Raw genomic sequence first — 12,886 nt, 5'->3', positions numbered from 1 at the left:
TTCTTATTTTGATTAATTTTAAACCGACGACACTTCTCTCGCACATCAAATTTTTGGCGCCGTTGCCGGGGAAGTTTACTTTAAGTGCAATGAGTGCCATGATTTTCGTTGTGTGAATATGTGAATAGTGTATATACTTAATTTTTGGTTTGCTACTTGGCATTAATTATAGATACTATTTTTCCTCTTTATTTAGTCTAGGTAGTTATAGATCGCTAAATTAGTTCTTGTTTACTTGCTTATTTTTCTTCTTTGTTCTGTTTTGCCTTTCATAATTGCATGCTTTTATTGCCTCCTCAGTTGAATGACACCGTCGGTTCCAGACCGGAGCTTGGCCACTTTTGACTTAGAAATCAAAAGAACTTTAACTCGTATAAGGCAAGCTCGGCGCCGGTTAGCTTTTGTGCATAGTAAATCGGGTGCCCTTGAGGATCACTCCCATTCACTATCACCAACCATCCGTGACTCTCATTCTCTGATCAACGAGAAGACTCTATATTCATTTGTGGGGAGTACTGAATTATCTTTGAGTAACTCAGGTGACACTGTCATGGCGGACTCTCCGCAAAGGATTACTTTGAAAGAATCTGGAGCCCCCGATCTTGACTCGCAACCGCTTCAAATTCTGTATCTGGCCTTGGACCCGAATTTTGAGCTTAAGTCCGGCACGATCAATTTGCTCCCTAAGTAAAATGGATTACCTGGGGAAGATCCTCTGAAGCACTTTAAGGATTTCCAACTTGTATGTGCAACTACAAGGAGACATGGAGCGGATGAAAATATGGTGTTGGTCTTTGCTTTCCCTTTCTCTTTGGAGGGAAAAATAAAGAAGTGGTTTTATACTCAGTCGGGTGAAGTTAGATCTAATTGAAACTTGTTGCGAAAATAATTTTTGGACAAGTTTTACCCTCATCAGAAAACAGACAAGTTGCGAAGACAGATCTCTTACATTGTACAAAAGGATGGGGAGACTTTGTATGAGTATTGGGAAAGATTTAAGAAGTTGCTACAAGCTTGTCCTCACCACCGGATAGATGAGTTGGTTCTGGTCAGTTATTTTTGTCAAGGAATGCACCACGAAGATAAGCTTCTCTTGGATGCCGCGAGTGGAGGATCATTGAACAAAAACAAGACCGCAGTAGAAGCATGGGAAGTTATATCGGACTTAGCAGATTCAACTCAACACTTAAAGGCTAGAAGTCCAACACCAAAAGTAGTGAGTGAAGTTTCTCCCTTTGGAGACGCAATATTGACAAAGACCCTTGGTGAGATGATAATTTTGTTGAGGCAAATCACTCAAGGGCAACAAATCCCTCAAGCTTTGACAAATGCTCCACCCCAACCTCCTAGGGTCAAAGGACCACCAAGGATATGTGGTGTTTGTGCTTGTACCACTCATTACACCGATGAGTGCCCTCAAATCCAAGAGGATGATGGTGTTTTTGCGGAAAAATGAATTTCCAAACACATAGATCTAACCGGCAAGTATACCGAGTCGCATCAAGTAGTAATAACTCACTTAGAGTGAGGTCGATCCCACAGGGATTGATGGATCAAGCAACTTTATTGGGTGATTAGTTTAGTCAAGCTAACATGGAGGGAATTGTGTGAAATGTAGCCGACAGAAAGTAAATTTACAGAAATCTTAAAGATGCAGAAAGTAAAGTTGCAAGTAACTTAAATAACAAGAAAGTAAAATAGCTGAAACTTAAATTGTAAGAAAAGTAAATTGCATCAAATGTAAAGGGGGCTAGGGTGCTGGAAATTAAAGAGAGCAGTAAAGCAAAGCGTAGAACAATTGCAGGGATATTAAATTGCTTAAAAGTAAATTGGAAGCAATAGGAACAGAAAGGTAAAAATGCAGATGTAAACAGCAAGGCAAAATTTCTTGAAGAAGCAACACAGAATGTAACTCAGCTCGATTGTGAAATTTAAAGAAACAAGATCTCAGGGAATCAATGAGACTAGAAAACAAGTCTAGATCTCAATTCCTTCCTTTATCAAAGTAGAAAGCAGATTGAAGAAGAAAGAAAGATGAAAGCAGTAAGAGAGTTTTGATTCAAATCCTTAATTTCTTGAAATATGCAGAAGAACAAGGCAGAGATGTTATAGATGAAGAATGAAAACAGAATTCCTTTCAATCTCAATCCAAAACTCAAATAGAAAGGAAAATTAAAAGAGAGAGCTCTCTACTACTACTCCTTATGCTCCCTAGTGGAGCTAGCCTTCTCTCCCTAATGAGATGGAATTGATGCCTTTATATAGGCTTTACAAAGTGAAAATAAAAATGAAATTAAAACAAATTACAATTAAAATGAAAATCTTAATCTAATTGATCCATGTGCCTTTGAGTGATGATATGGGCTTTACTTGCTTTGGATTTGAGGAGAAATGGGTTTGGTTGGCCTTGATTCAATTTGGAGAGGAATTGAATTTAAATGAAATTTTGGCTAAATTTTGCCCCATGAGTGTTTGCTCCCAGGAAGCTGCTCTGCTCTTGTGGAGAGCAGAGCAGTGAGGCTTTGTATGGGGATCCAATTTTCATGCCAAGGCTTAGAGAGGCACCAGGGGATTGCCCTTCCTTTGTGGAGAGTGGGGTAGTGGTGTCTTGTGTGCGCCTTGCCTCTGCCCGTACTGTGATGCGCTTGTGTGTGCCAAGGAGTAGCGCCTAAGCCTTTACTTCCTTAGAGGTCTTGTGTTCAAACCTTGGAGGTTGCATTCTTGCCCAATTTCCTTGCATTTTCTTTGGGAGAGAGCACGACACTGCTCTCCAAGGTAGCGTTTGTTTTGAGGTACTGAGACAGAGACTGAGAGACTGAGACTCAGTATCGTGTTTGTTAGTTTAGATACTGGTACTAAAATTTCTGTCTCTGTCTCTAAAATTTCAGTATTTCAGTACTTCCAAAAAGTAGGGACACAGAGGACTGAAATTTTTAGAGATGGAGACTGAAACTTTAATTACATTTTATACCTAAAATACTTTCATTTCAATTAATTAATTCCAATTTTATCCTTTGTGCAAATTAAATTAGAGTTTCATTCTTGTTTCAATTCCTGTCTCCCATTTTACACCAAACAGAATACTGAGATTTATTTCAATCCCTGTCTCTTAGTCTCTGTCTTTCAATATCAGTCTTTCCGTCTCTGTCTCTCCACCAAACACTACCCAAGAGAACACTCTGCTCTCCTTGAGAGCAGACTTCCTTGGTTTCCTTGTGTCTCCCTCTTCGAGCCTTGGTGGAAGCACTTTGGTTTATTTTTGCTTATTTTTGGCCCTTAAAGATTCCTTTCACTCATGCCTTAATTCTACGCCAAATATGGATTGCTATATATCGTTGGAAAGCTCTAAATGTCAGCTTTCCAACGCAACTAGAAGCACATCAATTTGACGTCTGTAGCTCAACTTATACCCCTTTGAAGTAGGCATGATCATGCTGTGAGCGCCCAGATTTTAACTTAGCGAAAATTTGCTTCCAACCTCACTTTGTTTCATCACGATATTGCCCTGCCCTTGGCAAGAGCAGGGCAATGTGCGTGCTGGTTGCTTCTTTCTTTGATTTGGTCATGGGCCATGCTTTTAAAAGCGTGGCCTAAGGCTCCAAAGTGTGCTCCAACTTCAAAGTGTGCCCCAAAGCTCTTTTTTCTCCTTTTTAGCTTATTTTGTGCTTCTTTGCTTCTTTTTCTTCTTATTTCCTACAACATTTATAAATTTAAAAGATCAAGGAAATATTCTAATTAAGCACAAAAGAATGCAATATTTAAGCACTAATCATCAATTTCTTGTATGAAAAAACATTGAAAAATAGGTATATGATGACTTGTCATCACAACACCAAACTTAAACCTTGCTTGTCCCTAAGCAAGAAAAGAATCATGCAATAAAGATTGACAATCCAAGGTAAGAAGAATAGCAACTCAATGTTCATGGTTAGCTAGTTTTCTAAGCATGCTACAATCACAAAAGAAATGTAAATGATTGATGCTTCTATCTAGCTCATTTTATGAAATACTTCTCTTATATTTCTTCCTTGAAACAAGCTTTTGTTTTTCTTATTAGCTTCTCCTTTTGGGTGCTTTGCCCCATGAGTTGATAACAAAGCTACGACTTATAAATGCTTTGTTTTCAAGTATTACCACTTGATACATAAGCACCACAAGCATTTATTTAGAGGACTTCATTAAGCTCATTTGTTTCTTTTCTTAACTCTCTAATCATTGATGCTCAGAGCCTTGAGCTTTGAGGGAGTGCTTTTGCACTTGAACCTAGCCTTGACTTCTAAGTGTTTTATTTTCAAGCATTTGGCTTGATACATAAACACCACAAGTACTTAGCAAATAAATTGCCATTGGTACTCAGAGCCTTCAGCTTTCTCATTCTTTCCCTTTTCGTTTTCTTGCCCTTTTTTGCATTTACTTCTTTTTTCAAGGTTTTCATGATTTTAAAAGATTTCACAAAATGTCCTAGATAAAAACTTCAATTAAATAAAATCTAATGCAATTGAGCAACAATCAAACATACTAGCTTTCCAATACTTGTATGCACATGCTAAATTCTTCTTTAATGCCTTGTTTGTTTATGATCATGATACTTTACTGCTTTTGAATTCACAGAATTCAAGTTGGTAGTTATAATGCTACAGCAACATATTACAAATCAGGATTCAAGCTATTCTTTATTCATACACACATGTAAACAAAAAAGATGAAGACAATCATGCAATTTAAGTGCTCGAAACAAATGAGAAGAAAAGGAACTCTACAACCTTGTAGTTCATCATTAGAACAATGGCTATGGGGCTAAGATGAATCATGAATGTCTTACACAATGAAATGTTAGTAGCACATGTGTTTTAAGCAAGCAAAATGAAAGATAACAATCAAGGCACCAGAGACAAGGACATTTTGATTGCAAACATAAGAAGGTGAGCACAATACATTGCATAAAAGATAAGTGGCACACCAAATTTAGTGTGACACTTTCACTTGAAATTAATGCAAGTATTTAGGAACCAAATTTTGTTGCATAGCAACACCAAACTTAGAATGCAATCCTATGTCCATTTTATTTGAAATAAGACTAAATGAAATTGTTGTATGTTAAATATAATCACCAAGCCAAGAATCTTGTCATGAATAAAGCTCTTTTGGTGATGTATTAACAAACATAGTTAACAAAAGAAAGCATTAAAAACAAGTAATAAAACAAAAAGGAAACTGAAATGTTAAACCAAAAGAGAAAAAATAAAATTGCAGAGGAATTATGATTATGCAAACAAGTAGTGTTGCTTGAATAAATTGCATAGAAAATAAGTGGCACACCAAACTTAGAATCTTAGTGTGACACTTTCATGTAAAATTGATGCAATCATTCAAATGGATTGAAAACAAATTGTTGCAGGACAACACCAAACTTAGAATGTAACCATATGCCACTTTATTGAATTTAAACAAAGCAAAGAGAAGAAATGTACCTACTGTCTACCTGTTCTTCACTTTCTTCCTCTTCTTCCAATTTGTTAAGAGGAATGACTTCAAGGAAGGAGAAGTTTCAACTATTGTCCCCTGTCTTGGTCTCCTTTCAGCAAGCTTTCTTTTGAAATTGGCTTGATTGAGCTTGCTTGCTTGATCAGGGAGAGGATTGTTTGCAGTTGACCTTTTCTTGAATGTTGTCCTTGATATCTTGGTTACAATCCTCTTCTTGGTGCTTTTGTCAATTGCCTTCACTTCTTTGGATTCAAGACTTGGTTGCTGTGTGATTATTGGAGTTTTGTATTCATCTAGAGCCTTTTGAATTGGTGGTTCCATGAGCTTTTCCTCTATGTACTTCTCTGCTTCACTTGAGTTTGGAATTCTTTGGTTGTCTTTCTCACTTTCTTGCTCTTCCACTTCCTCCCTTGCACTCAACATTTGACTTAATAGCTTTTTCATTGAGGAGGTTTGTTGATCTTCCCAACATTTCTTCATCTCCTCTTCATATTTTTCGATCAGTGTTGAGCATCTTTGGTCCAGGGGAGTTTGAGGAGGTTGTGAGTGTTCAGGTTCTCTTGTCATCTCAAGTGCAGTTTTAGGTTCAAATGTTTCCACCACCTCTTCCTTCTTTGCAATTTCACTTGATACAGTGGCCCCTTCATCTTGCTCTTCCACTTTCTCCTTCACATCCATCAATTGGTCTTCATTTTTCTTGCTTAGTAGTTCTAAGCGTTTCTCTGTGTTCTCCATTGCTCATCTGTCTCTTGAAAAAGGATTTCTCATTCTCTCCAGGATTGTTGTTATTCCTCTATAATTCTGTTGAACATGGACTCAAGCTCTGAGAATCTTTGCCTCGTGGAAGTTTGTGTTGAGACATATTTAGGTGATGAAGAATTGTCAAATGTAGAAATAGAAGGTGAGGTTGGGCAATTTTTTATGAGTGAATTGAAGATTTGCTCTAGTGATGATGGCTCTTGATAGGTGAAGTATGAACTGTTGAATGCTGCTTGGTTTTGATCCTCCCACCCACAATTTGTTTGATTATTGAATTCATCACAGTGTTGATTATTTTGTGGCAGAGAGGAACAATCTTCCGAGTATGCTCTGGCAGCACAATCAAGTGATAATGTTCTTAAATAATTAGAATGTGAATCATTGCATTTCCCTTCCCAGCCATCATTTGTGTATGTGCCATCACAGTACAAGTCACTTTGCGGCTCTGGGAAATGTTTCATTTCACTTGATTATTCATACTCCTTTAATTCTTGGTGATACTCCCAATCACCATTAGAATAATGACTTGAATCATTTTGTGGTGGTTAGAAATATCCCATATGACTATCTTGTTCATCTTGTGGCTTTGAAGTGCATCTCCATGGATTGGAGTGCTTAGAATCTGTAAATTCTTGGTGATATTCCCAACCACCATTAGAGATTTGTGATGGTGAGTGATATCCCAGAAAATTTGTTTGATCGCAAGATGAGTTTAACTTCATTTGAATTTTGTAAAACACAACACCAATGAAAATTGAAATTACTCATATCAGAAATGAGTTTTGCTTAGTGAGGCAAAAACACAAACACCTTGGTTTCAACTTAGAACAGAGAACAAAAATAAAAAAATGCTTGATATAGACTTCTCACCAACTTAATCATTGTTGATCTAATCAATCCCCGGCAACGGCGGCAAAAATTTAATGGTGTTTTTGCGAAAAAATGAATTTCCAAACACATAGATCTAACTGGCAAGTATACCGGGTCGCATCAAGTAGTAATAACTCACTTAGAGTGAGGTCGATCCTACAGGGATTGATGGATCAAGCAACTTTAGTGGGTGATTAGTTTAGTCAAGCTAACATGGAGGGAATTGTGTGAAATGTAGCCGACAGAAAGTAAATTTCCAGAAATCATAAAGATGCAGAAAGTAAAGTTGCAAGTAACTTAAATAACAAGAAAGTAAAATAGCTGAAACTTAAATTGCAAGAAAAGTAAATTGCATCAAATGTAAAGGGGGCTAGGGTGTTGGAAATTAAAGAGAGTAGTAAAGCAAAGCGTAGAACAATTGCAGGGAGATTAAATTGCTTAAAAGTAAATTGGAAGCAATAGGAACAGAAAGGTAAAAATGCAGATGAAATAAAAGCAACAGATGTAAACAACAAGGCAAAATTTCTTGAAGAAGCAACACAGAATATAACTCAGCTCGATTGTGAAATTTAAAGAGACAAGATCTCAGGGAATCAATGAGACTAGAAAATAAGTCTAGATCTCAATTCCTTCCATGATCAAAGTAGAAAGCAAAGTGAAGAAGAAAGAAAGATGAAAGCAGTAAGAGAGTTTTGATTCAAATCCTTAATTTCTTGAATTATGCAGAAGAACAAAGCAGAGATGTTGCAGATGGAGAATGAAAACTGAATTCCTTTCAATCTCAATCCAAAATTCAAACATAAAGGAAAATTAAAAGAGAGAGCTCTCTACTACTACTACTATTCCTTTATATAGGCTTTACAAAGTGAAAATAAAAATGAAATTAAAACAAATTACAATTAAAATGAAAATCCTAATCTAATTGATCCATGTGCCTTTGAGTGATGATGTGGGCTTTGCTTGCTTTGGATTTGAGGAGAAATGGGCTTGGTTGGCCTTGATTCAATTTGGAGAGGAATTGAATTTAAATGGAATTTTGGTTGAATTTTGGCCCATGAGTGTTTGCTCCCAGGAGGCTGCTCTGCTCTTGTGGAGAGTAGAGCAGTGAGGCTTTGTATGGGGATCCAATTTGAGTGCCAAGGCTTGGAGAGGCACCAGGGGATTGCCCTGCCCTTGTGGAGAGCGGGGCAGTGGTGTCTTGTGCACGCCTTGCCTCTTCCCGTGCTGTGATGCGCTTGTGTGCGCAAAGGAGTAGCGCCTAAGCCTTTACTTCCTTGGAGGTCTTGTGTTCGAACCTTGGAGGTTGCATTATTGCCCAATTTTTCTTGCATTTTCTTTGGGAAAGAGCACGACATTGCTCTCCAAGAGAGCACTCTGCTCTCCTTGAGAGCAGACTTCCTTGGTTTCCTTGTGTCTCCCTATTCGAGCCTTGGTGGAAGCACTTTGGTTTATTTTCGCTTATTTTTTGCCCTTAAAGATTCCTTTCACTCATGCCTCAATTCTATGCCAAATATGAATTGCTATATATTGTTGGAAAGCTCTAAATGTCAGCTTTCCAACGCAACTGAAAGCACATCAATTGGACGTCTGTAGCTTAAGCTATACCCCCTTTGAAGTAGGCATGGTCATGCTGTGAGCGCCCAGATTTTAACTTAGCGAAAATTTGCTTCCAACCTCACTTTGTTTCATCACGATATTGCCCTGCCCTTGGCAAGAGCAGGGCAATGTGCGTGCTGGTTGCTTCCTTCTTTGATTTGGTCATGAGCCACGCTTTTAAAAGCGTGGCCTAAGGCTCCAAAGCGTGCCCCAACTTTAAAGTGTGCCTTAAAGCTCTTTTTCTCCTTTTTAGCTTATTTTGTGCTTCTTTGCTTCTTTTTCTTCTTATTTCCTACAAGATTTATAAATTTAAAAGATCAAGGAAATATTCTAATTAAGCACAAAAGAATGCAATATTTAAGCACTAATCATCAATTTCTTGTATGAAAAAACATTGAAAAATAGGTATATGATGACTTGTCATCAGAGGACACTACATTGGCGGTTGCTAACCCCAACCCACAAAGAACCAATTACAACCAAGGACCCTACCCACATGGAGGTAATCAAAACCAAGGGTAGAGAGATAACTCAAACCAAAGGTGGAATCAAGCTCCCCAAGCTCAACCCAACCAAAATGCACAAGTCTACTATCATCAACACCCACAAGGGCAACCACAATACCAACAACCATACCAACAACCCCCACAATCTCCATCTTAAGTAAAGTACCAACATCCAAATAGTAGACCCAATCCTTCTCAAGTTAACCAAGCCCTTCCCTCTAATCAATCCCACATGAATGACACAATCCATACCTTCATGCAAGAACAAAGTGAGTTCCATAAGAAACAAGATGCATATATGGCTACAATAGCTGAAGCCCTTACTCGCCTAACTCTCCCTCCTCAAACTACACAAAGCACCCAAGAAGCTTCAACCTCAAGTAGTTTGCCCGCCCAACCTCAACCCAATCCTAAAGGAAGCATAAATGCCATCACTCTTAGGAGTGGTACTAAATTGAATAGGAATGTGGCTATTCCCGCAAGGTTGAGTGAGGAGACAAACAATGAGGAGGTAGAAGATGAAGAGGAGGTAATGGGGAGTAAGGATGGAATTGTTGACAAAAGTGAGTGATGAGCGGATATTTTATATGCTTTTTGGGGGTAATTTCATGTAGTTTTTAGTATGTTTTAGTTAGTTTTTAGTATATTTCTATTCGTTTTTAGGCAAAATTCATATTTCTGGACTTTACTATGAGTTTGTGTGTTTTTCTGTGATTTCAGGTATTTTTTAGCTAAAATTGAAGGATCTGAGTAAAAATCTAATTCAGGCTGAAAAAGGATTGCTGATGATGTTGGATTCTGACCTCCCTGCACACGAAATGGATTTTCTAGAGCTACAAAAGTCCAATTCGAGCGCTCTTAATTGCGTTGAAAAGTAGACATCCAGGGCTTTCCAGAAACATATAATAATCCATACTTTGCTCAAAGATAGATGAAGTAAACTGGTGTTCAAGGCCAGTTCTATGTCTCATTCTGGCGTAAAATGCCAGAAACACGTTAGAGTTGGAGTAAAATGCCAGAAACAGGTTACAACCTGGCTTTTAACTCCAGAAATAGCCTAGGCACGTGGAAAGCTCAAGTCTCAGCCCCAGCACACACCAAGTGGGCCCCGGAAGTGAATTTCTGCACTATCTATCTTAGTTTACTCATTTTCTGTAAACCTAGGTTACTAGTTTAGTATTTAAACAACTTTTAGAGATTTATTCTGTACCTCATAACATTTTAGATCTGAACTTTGTATTTCTGACGGCATGAGTCTCTAAACCCCATTGTTGGGGGTAAGGAGCTCTGCTGTGTCTCGATGAATTAATGCAATTACTTCTGTTTTCCATTCAAACACGCTTGTTTCTATCTAAGATATTTATTCGTACTTAACCGTGATGAATGTGATGATCCGTGACACTTATCACCATTCTCAACCTATGAACACATGCCTGACAACCACTTCGGTTCTACATTAGATTGAATAAGTATCTCTTGTGTTCCTGGCTCACAAGTCTGATTGCCTCTCTTGACAATAGAGCATTCAGATCCATGAGACTAGAGTCTTCGTGGTATAAGCTAGAATCCATGGGCAGCATCCTTGAGATCCGAAAAGTCTAAACCTTGTCTATGGTATTTCGAGTAGGATCCGGGAAGGAATGACTGTGACGAGCTTCAAACTTATAAATGTTGGGCGTGTGACAGACGCAAAAGGATCGATGGATCCTATTCCAACATGAGTGAGAACCGACAAATGATTAGTCGTGCGGTGACAGCGCACCTGGACCATTTTCACTGAGAGAATGGATGGTAGCCATTGACAACGGTGACCCACCAAACATACAGCTTGCCATGGGAGGGAACTTGCGTGTGTGAAGACAAAGACAGGAAGAAAGCAGAGATTCAGAAGACAAAGCATCTCCAAAACTCCAACATATTCTCCATTACTACATAACAAGTATTTATTTCATGCTCTTTTGTTCATTTGCAAGTCAACTGATAATTATAATTGATATCCTGACTAAGAGTTACAAGATAACCATAACTTGTTTCAAGCCAACAATCTCCGTGGGATCGACCCTTACTCACGTAAGGTATTATTTGGACGACCCAGTGCACTTGCAGGTTAGTTGTGCGAAGTTGTGAAGAATTGTGATTTCCAGTAGGACTCTGGGGTCATATGCCAACCCCACCATTGCTTCATATGGGGGTAGTATCTGTATACCCCCCATTAAAGCTAGTAACTTTGAGCTAAACCCTCAGCTCATTATCATGGTGTAGCAAAATTGTCAGTATTCTGGTCTTCCACAGGAAGAACTTACTGAGTTTCTGGCACAATTCTTACAAATTACTGACACAATATGTGATAAGGAGGTAGATCAGAATGTCTACAGATTATTACTGTTTCTATTTGCTGTAAAAGATAAAGCTAAGAGGTGGTTAAATAACCAACCCACAACAAGCATAAAGACATAGAAACAGCTGTCAGAAAAATTTCTGAATCAATATTTCCCTCCAATACGGATGACACAGCTAAGGCTGGACATCCAAGGCTTTAAACAAGGAGATAATGAATCTCTTTATGATGCCTGGGAGAGATACAGAGAGATGCTAAGGAAATGCCCCTCTGAAATGTTTTCAGAGTGGGTGGAGTTAGACATCTTCTACTATGGGCTTATAGAAAAGGCTCAAATATCTCTAGACTACTCAGCTGGTGGATCTATACACATGAGAAAGACAATTGAAGAGGCTCAAGAGCTCATTGATACAGTTGCCAAAAATCAGCATTTGTACTTAAGAAGTGAGTCTTCCATGAAAGAAGAGGCTAAAACAGTAACTGTTGAACTTAGTCCTGCAAAAAAAGTCACTGAATTCAATCAGCAATTAGATTTTCTAACAAACCAGCTAGCCGAATTCAAGGAGATACTACAAGACACGAGAATTGCTAATATGAATATTGAAGTACAGTTAAAGCAAATAAAACAGCAGTTATCAAAACAAATAACAGAATAGTGCCAAGCAGTTCAATTAAGAAGTGGGAAAACATTAAATACCTCACTTCAAAGCAGCAGGAAGCCAAGAAATGAACAAATTGCTACCCAAAATCCCTCTGAGGACAATAAGAGCCCAGAGAGGAATAGTTCTGGCATTCAAACGCCAGAAAAGGGTGAAAAGCTGGCATTAAACGCCCAACCCATGCTCAGTTCTGGCGTTCAAACGCCAAAAATAGGCAAGGAATTGGCATTAAACGCCCAATGGAAGCTCAGTTTTGGCGTTCAAACGCCAAAAACAGGTAAGGAGTTGGCGTCCAATGCCAATCCAGCTTCCAACCCTAGCATTCAAACGCCAGTGAGGGATCAAACACATACAAGTGATGATAGCAACCCCTCTAAAAAGGCTTCTCCAACCACCTTTGTAGGAAATAAACCTGTAGTAACTAAGGTTGAGGAATACAAAGCCAAAATGCCTTATCCCCAGAAACTCCGCCAAGCAGAACAGGATAAGCAATTTGCCCGCTTTGCAGACTATCTCAGGACTCTTGAAATAAAGATTCCATTTGTAGTGGCACTTGAGCAAATACCCTCTTATGCTAAGTTCATGAAAGAGATCTTAAGTCATAAGAAGGATTGGAGAGAAACTGAAAAAGTTTACCACACTGAAGAATACAGTGCAGTCATTCTGAAAAGCTT

General features: G+C 38.4%; 1 non-coding gene across 1 annotated transcript; it reads right to left on the bottom strand.

Moving 5' to 3' along the window:
- Window positions 1–925: 925 nt before the first annotated feature.
- LOC127739837 (small nucleolar RNA R71) lies at window positions 926–1,032 on the bottom strand. The gene has a single exon (XR_008000579.1). It is a non-coding gene; the product is annotated as a small nucleolar RNA R71 (small nucleolar RNA).
- Window positions 1,033–12,886: the final 11,854 nt, after the last annotated feature.

This window comes from Arachis duranensis, chromosome 6 (assembly GCF_000817695.3).
Source record: "Arachis duranensis cultivar V14167 chromosome 6, aradu.V14167.gnm2.J7QH, whole genome shotgun sequence".
NCBI classification, from domain to species: domain Eukaryota; kingdom Viridiplantae; phylum Streptophyta; class Magnoliopsida; order Fabales; family Fabaceae; genus Arachis; species Arachis duranensis.
Note: the sequence above shows the minus strand (reverse complement) of the source record. Positions and strands in the feature narration are given on the sequence as shown.